Consider the following 8345-nt stretch of genomic DNA (forward strand, 5'->3'; position numbering starts at 1 on the left):
TAACTTCGGTTGCTCCCAGCTAGTGATAGCCTCGATCTTCTGAGGATCTACTGAAATACCTCGGCTTTACACCACGTGCCCCAGAAAACCAACTGAGGATAGCCAAAAAGCACACTTGCTGAACTTCGCATACAGATGATGTCGTCATAGAGTCTCCAAGACTATGCGAAGATACTGCGTATGTTCCTCCTCAGAACACAAATAGATCAATATGTCATCAATAAACATGATAACAGACTGATCTAGATACTCTAAAAAGATACGGTTCATCATATCCATAAATACTACGGGAGCATTGGTAAGCCCAAATGGCATTACCAAAAACTCGTAATGTCTGTATCTAGTACTAAATGTTGTCTTATGAATATTAGAATCTTTGACTCTCAGCTGATGATATCCGGACAGCAGATCAATCTTACAATACACTAATGTATCTCTGAGATGATCAAATAAATCCTCAATCCATGGCAATGGGTACTTATTTCTAACAGACACTACATTCAGCTGCCTATAATCGATGCACAACCTCAGAGTATCATCCTTCTTCTTGACGAATAATACCGGAGAACCCCACGGAGAAACACGAGGGTGAATAAATCCCCTATCTAATAACTCCTGGAGTTGAACCTTTAGTTCATCCAACTCTTTCAGTGCCATACGATAAGGATCTTTCGATGTTGGCGCAGTTCCCGAAATTAGCTCAATAGCAAACTTCACTTGCCTTCGGGGAGGCAAATCTAGTAGCTCATTTGGAAATACATCCAGATACTCTCGGACCACTGGAACGTCTGAGAGCTGAGGACTACTGCTGTCGTCAACACTAATCAATGATAATAGAAATTCTTGACATCCATGTGATAACAATTTCTGAGCTTGTATTGCAGAAATGGTCAATATCCCATCATCTCTGATGCCAGTAAATTCTCATGATGGTTGGTTCGGAGGTCAGAAAGTGACCACCCTCTTTTGGCAATCAACCGTGGAATGATATGCTGACAACCAATCCATGCCAAGTATAATATCAAATTCGACCATTTCCAATACTAACAAATCTACAGTGAGTATAATGTTGCCAATGTCTAATGGGCATCCTCTAACCTCCTGAGTAACATCCAAAGTATCACCAGACGGTAAGGAGACGATCAGTCACCATGGTCTATGAGTAGGTAGTCTACCAATCTCCCTCATAAATGTATGAGATATAAAGGAATGTGAACTACCTGTATCAATTAATATATCAGTAAAAAATGCATAAAGTAAAATCGTACCGCGAAAAATGGATCTGTCAGCCCGCTGTGCATCCTCTCTAGTGACCGCGTGAACTCGTCAAGTATCTGACGGTGGTAGAAGTGGTAGTTGATGTGCGTAGATCTTATGATCATTTATACATGTTTTGACACACATTCACTTACTTTATTCACGTATATTCTATGCATGTTCACCTCTTTTAGCACATATTCATCATAAATACTCTTTTGTTCAGAGATCTGCTCTTTTGTGTATTTTTTGATTGATAAGACGTGATTTGGAGCAAAAATGAAGCCTACATGAATTCTAGAGCTTCCAGAGTGTCACGAGCAGGCGAAGACTAAGTTTCCTGCATGTTTTGGCCATGTAGAACCCACACGGTCGTGTGGAGGCCATCTGGGGGGAGTGTTGAAGCCGTGTGAATGCCACACGGCCGTGTGAAGGCCGTGGAGATTTCTAACACTGCAGACCAAAAGTAAAATAGTCATATCTTTATACTTGGTTGGAGTTATAAGCCGTTCCAGATATCAAAATGTAGATAACTTCAATATCTACAACTCTTATGAAGACTCCAACCAGAGAAAACCAAGGTTTGAAGGTCTAAAGCTCGTTTCTATGAGACACGGCCTTGGCACACGGCCATGTCAAAATCTGCACTGCACACCAAGAGTAAAATAGGCATAACATTGTGGTCCGTTGTAGTTTTGGGCTTTTCTTTATACCCAAATGTAGGTAACTGTAAGATTTACAACTTTGATGAAGACCTCAACTCAAGAATCCCACGTTAAGATGTGCTAAAATGGTCTACAAAGTCTACATAGCCTTGACACACGGCCATGTCAACTCTGCATGGGTGTGCGGTGTTGGCAGAGCAGCGGAAGAGCATGGCCGTGTGGAATCGCACGGCCGTGCCACTTAACCAGAGCAGCGGAAGAGCATGGCCGTGCGAAATCACACGGCCATACCACTTGACCAGTACAGCGGAAGAGCATGGTCGTGTGGAACCACACGGTCGTGCCACTTGACCAGTGCAGAAGGAAGACATGGTCGTGCGGCTTCACACGGCCGTGCGGCTTCGCCAGAAGAGAGGATGGGCGTGGTCGTGCCAACCTTGCATGGTCGTGCAAACCTTGCACGGTCGTGCAAACCTTGCATGGTCGTGCGGCGCCCACACCCTAGCTTATGAAAGGGTCAAGAAACCTATTCTTGGGTTCATCTTTGGTTCGGGACTTCGTCCCTCCCTTGGGGGGAAAGGCGTAGAGCTTCATCCACCACCGTCCCTTCATGATCCGTCCATCTCCAGAGCAAGGAAGCATCCCCAAGACATCGGAATCATCAGCAAAGTGTCTCTTCTTCCCTTTTTTTCTCACACCTAGGGTTGTAAGTACGCTTTTCTTTATGTTCTGGGGTTTTTCTTCCCCCACAATGGAGTAGACGTCCTCTTCTAGGATTAGGGAGTATTTGTAATGTGATGGAGATGTAGAACTATATAGATTCACTTTGTTTCTATTCGATGACTTGTCAATGTCTTGTTCATGCTTGTGTGATATATTTCTATGCTTTGATTGATTGATGTGGAGGATTGTTGATCCCGCAAAGGGGATACCTTAGAGCGTATTGACCAAGGTACCCTAGTGACAAGGGTAACCCTTTCCGAATGCCTAAGATGTTCCCTCAAAAGGAGAAACAATCCCTTAGGAACTGTTGCTCTCGTAAAGAGAGTGCTCTAGATCGTATGGCCGAGGGGCCCTAGTGACAAGGGTAACCCGTTCACGGACGTCTAGAACATTCTCTTGAAAGGGGAGGCAATTCCTCCATAAGGAAGTAGGTAACCGTACCGAACTTCTACCCTTATCCTTATTGTTCTTTACTAGATATGTATCCCAGTGATCCATTGAGGCACCCTCGTGACAGGGGGGTTAACCGTTACAGGATTTCACAGGGATCATCTCTACATGATACTTGGGGATACTGGCCAATCTAACTTCCTGCAAGAGCATTGACATAGAGGATGGAAACTAAGCAATCTATGTAGTATCTCCTAGTATTATAATGAAACCGAAATCCTAGAATCCATCTCCCAAAGCTCATTCCCTCCAATATCAGTACTCTCTTTTCTCTCTTCTCACTTTCCTCTTCTCTCTCTCTTACTCTCTTTTCTCACCAATGTTTGGTTTGTCTAGATAACGTACTTTGCAATATCTCTAATGCTTAATCAACAGTCTCTGTGGATTCGACAAATCTTTTAAATTACTGACGACGAAACCGTACACTTGCGGTTACGTAACAAGTTTTTGACACCATTGCCGGAGACTGTTTGCATTAACATTAGTAGATTAGCAATTTAGTTAACCTAGACTTGTGAATAGTTTTTATTTTTCCATTTTAAATTGTAATTTGTTTTCCATATATATAAACAAAAAAAAATCTGCATTTTTTTTTCTTTTCCTTCTAGCAATTTAAATTCTGCATTTTGTTTCTTATTTTTCATATAGAATTTCATTTCTTATCTTTAATTCTTCATTTTATTTTTACTCATTTTATTTCGATGAGCACTAACATGTCAAGCAGGGCCTTAAGAGATTTTTCGACACCTATTTCTGTAAGATTTATGTCTCCCATTGTGCAACCTCATATTGAAGCAAAAAATTTTCAACTAGACCCAAAGTTGATTTCCATGATACAAGGTCACAAATTCAGAGGATAAGTATCAGAAAGTCCTTATATGCATCTTGAGAGATTTCTAGAGCTTTGTGATTTGGTGAACTGTGAAGGAGTATCAGCAGATGCAGTCCAGTTGATGGTGTTTCCTTTTAGTATCAAGGACAAAGCAAGGACTTGGTTATAGTCTCTCCGTCCTCAAAGCATCACAGGTTGGGAACAATTGGAGCAGCAATTTTTGAAACACTTTTTCCCTCTAAGCAAAACAATCTACATGAGGAGTTGCATCACGAATTTTGCTCAGGCACATGGAGAATCAATATTTGAAGCATGGGATAGATTCAAGAGTCTACAAAGACAGTGCCCTCATCATGGTTTGGAGAAATGGTTGATTCTACACATATTCTATAGGGGAATTTCCTTTTCAAATAAGTGTTTGTTAGACTCATCAGCTGGTGGTTCTTTTATGGAAAAGAGTATAGAAGAAGCATATACATTGATTGATCGAGTAGCATTGAACCTCCACGAATGGTCAAGCAAAAGTTGGATGGAATCTCCCTCAAAAATTCAAGGAGTACAAGCCATATATACAAAAGAGCCTGTCAAACAAATAGCAACTCAACCATGCAAGAGTTTTGAATATCATAAGTCACGAAATGAGGAGTTCAAACATTTGGGGGCAAAGATTGAGAGCACAGTTTCAAAATGGTTCAAAGAAGATTCCCCTCCTTTATAGACAAAATCTAGTGAGATTTGTAATGATATTGAGTTGAGAAGGGGAAAGAATCATGAAGAACTTCTGAAGAAGGACATGTTTAGAACTGAGGAGAAGAATAATAGAGGACCACAAGAACTCAGTTCCATTTCCCCAGGAAGTTCCCAAAGGCCACAAGTACCTTTCCCTCAACGGTTGATCACATCATCACTAGACAAGCAATTTGAACCTCTGTCACAGGCTCAACCATTCCCAAGACCTTCACTAAATGTTCCTTTTCCACAAAGGATAGTGAGGGCTAGTGAAAACAAAGACTTTGGCAAATTCTGTGATCTAAATATGGTTGAGTGCATATTTCCGTATGCATATGAAGACTCTTCAGATGAGGATTGTGATAATAATGCAGTGGATAACAAGTTTTTAGATCTTCCTCCACATTGTACAGGATGTTATAGGGGCATTGAATTTTTAGATGATGAATGTATTGAGGTAGATCAACTTAAAAATGCAAATGAAGTCAATGATCCTCCTTTTGTTGATTCTTCTGTTGAAGATACAGGCATTGGTTTACTTTTCGATGCTTGTGATGATGATGATGATGATTTGGAAGAATGTGTAGGGAGCTGCGCCGTGGAAGCAGCATCTCAAGGATCACCTCCTTCGTCCACACACCCATAGAGGTAAGAATTGCAAGGGTTGAACATGTTGTGGACCAATGTATAGGGACTCATGCAGATATGGGTGAGTCCCAAGAATCACCATCTATTGAATCATCAACACCTGAGCTAGAGCCAGACCCATCAATTGATCTAGAAGAGGTCACATCCACATGTTTAGAAATTTCAGATATCTCTCAGCAAAGCAAGGTTAGTTTTTCTTGTGATCTTTTAGACAATTTTATAGAGGTATCTATCATTGACTTTGTTGGATATGATTCAGTTTTTATTTCTTATCTTGCTTATCTTAATATGGTTATGGTTTTATCTTATCTAATACGTTTGTGGGAGATTATATTTGTCTTTTCTTTACATGTGCAGATTTTCAAGAGGCCAATAATTGGAAGCTCAGACTGAACCGTCTTCGACCACCTGATAGAACTTCAAAGAAGACGAAGATGGAGAGAGTTATACTTTACTTTGTATCTCCTTTGATAAAAGCTCTCTCCATAATAAGAGCCCTTGGTAAGAGGGTGATGAAATATCTTACCCCTCCTAGAGCGAGATTTCGATGAATCTAATGAGGTGGTCGAGCTAATGACCTTAAACAAGCGCTTCTTAGGAGACAACCCAAGTTCATTTTCCTTTTCTTCATTCATGTTTTTACTTCCTTTCTATTTTCATTTCTTCTCTCATAATAAACATGTATCCTCTACTTAATTTTTGTTGTCAATCTTCTTTTATAGGACTCAAAAATTAGGAGGAGTACAACTACATGATGGAGAAGTTCATGACATGGACATTTGGCACGTATCATTTAGTAACTTCTCTTACTTTTAATCTCCTCCACATTGTTTTTAGTTTTCATTGGGACAATGAAAAGTTTAAGTATGGGGGGGTGCATTAGATGCATTTAGTTTAGTTCAGCTTTTGCTTATTTCTTTTTGTATAATAAAATTTTTACTAGTTGCATCCTACATCATATTATGATTTTTTGTTCCTTAATGCAAAATACTAGTTATTCTAGATTTTATGTGGTTCATGTGTTACTTATGTTTAGTGATCTATCTTTTTCTATCTATAATAGCATGAAGTGAGCAATATTTTTACTATAAGAGTTTAAGTATTGACCTTGTTTTAGGATCTCTATACACTATGCCTATTTTTGATGGTTGATAACTCTAAAATAGTTATGATTCATAGAATTAGACTAGTACTTGTGCTTCTATGGTGACTTCTCAACTACATTTTTGTTACTGGATAAACTCAGATCATGTAAGCTCATTTGGAAAAAATTAATCCCAAAAAAAAATGAAAGTTTGTTCAAATTTAGTACTTTGCAAACATTCAAACAAAATGAATGAAAAAATAAGGGATAAAAAAATTATTGTCGTGAGTGGAAACTAGCAATTCACCCCTTTGAGACCAAGTTAGGTTACTGGAGAAATGAATGCTATGTTTCTCTTGATACTGAGTATTTCTTTGAGACCTTATGTAGACGATGCATAGCATTTTTGAGGGGAATGAACCTTGCGTGTGGCAGGTAAGTGTCTATCGCCGGAAGCATAAGGAACATAATTTTATGATGACTTGACTAGAGTTAGGGATTGAAACTTGATAAATTTAGGCCACTTTCGCACTGAACACGGAGGACTACTACTTAGGTCATACTTAAACTAATTTTGTAACTTGCTCACCAATGAAATCATTTGATAGAATTATATTGACTTGCTAGAGATTAACCACATGAATCTACATTGCGGGTTTTGCTTGAGGATAAGCAAAGTTTTAAGTCTGGGGGTGTGATGTGCGTAGATCTTATGATCATTTATACATATTTTGACGCACATTTACATACTTTATTCACGTATATTCTATGCATGTTCACCTCTTTTAGCACATATTCATCATAAATACTCTTTGTTTGGAGATCTGCTCTTTTGTGTGTTTTCTAATTGATAGGACGTGATTTGGAGCAAAAACGAAGCCTACATGAATTCTAGAGCTTCCAGAGTATCACGGGCAGGCGAAGACTAAGTTTCCTGCATGTTCTGGCCATGTAGAACCCACACGGCCATGTGGAGGCCATGTGGGGGGAGTGTTGAAGCCTTGTGAATGTCACACGGCCGTGTGAAGGCCGTGTGGGGGGAGTGTTGAAGCCGTGTGAATGTCACACGGTCGTGTGAAGGCCGTGGAGATTTCTAGCACTATAGACTAAAAGTAAAATGGTCATATCTTTGTACTCGATTGGAATTATGAGCCGTTCCAGATATCAAAATGTAGATAACTTCAAGATCTACAACTCTTATGGGGACGTCAACCATAGAAAACTATGTTTTGAAGGTCTAAAGCTCGTTTCTATGAGACACGGCCTTGGCACATGGCCGTGTCAAATCTTGCACTGCACACCAAGAGTAAAACAGGCATAACTTTGTGGTATGTTAGAGGTTTTGGCTGTTCTTTATACTAATTGTAGCTAAATTCAAGATCTACAACTTTAATGAAGACCTCAACTGAAGAATCCCATGTTAAGATGTGATAAAATGGTCTACAAAGTCTACACAGCCTTGACACACGACCGTGTCAACTCTGCATGGGTGTGCGGTGTTGCCAAAGCAGCGGAAGAGCATGGCCGTGAGGAATCGCACGGTCGTGCCACTTGACCAGTACAGCGGAAGAGCATGGCCGTGCGAAATCGCACGGCCGTGCCACTTGACCAGTGCAGAAGGAAGACGCGGCCGTGCGGCTTCGCCAGAAGAGATGATGGGCATAGACGTGCCAACCTTGCACGGCCATGCCACGAGTCGTGCGGCGCCCACACCCTAGCTTATAAAAGGGTCAAGAAACCTATTCTTGGGTTCATCTTTGGTTCGGGACTTTGTCCCTCCCTTGGGGGAAAGCCGTAGAGCATCCACCACCGTCCCTTCACGATCCATCCATTTCCGGAGCAAGGAAGCATCCCCAAGACATCGGAATCATCAGCAAAGCATCTCTTCTTCCCTTTCTTCTCACACCTAGGGTTGTAAGTACGCTTTTCTTTATGTTCTGGGGTTGTTCTTCCCCGA

The 8345-nt window shown here is 40.6% G+C and overlaps 1 non-coding gene across 1 annotated transcript; it reads right to left on the bottom strand.

Moving 5' to 3' along the window:
• Positions 1-4181: 4181 nt before the first annotated feature.
• On the bottom strand, positions 4182-4287 carry LOC121973925. Its single transcript, XR_006109829.1, has one exon. It is a non-coding gene; the product is annotated as a small nucleolar RNA R71 (small nucleolar RNA).
• Positions 4288-8345: the final 4058 nt, after the last annotated feature.

This window comes from Zingiber officinale, chromosome 4A (genome assembly GCF_018446385.1).
Source record: "Zingiber officinale cultivar Zhangliang chromosome 4A, Zo_v1.1, whole genome shotgun sequence".
Classification (NCBI taxonomy): Eukaryota; Viridiplantae; Streptophyta; class Magnoliopsida; order Zingiberales; family Zingiberaceae; genus Zingiber; species Zingiber officinale.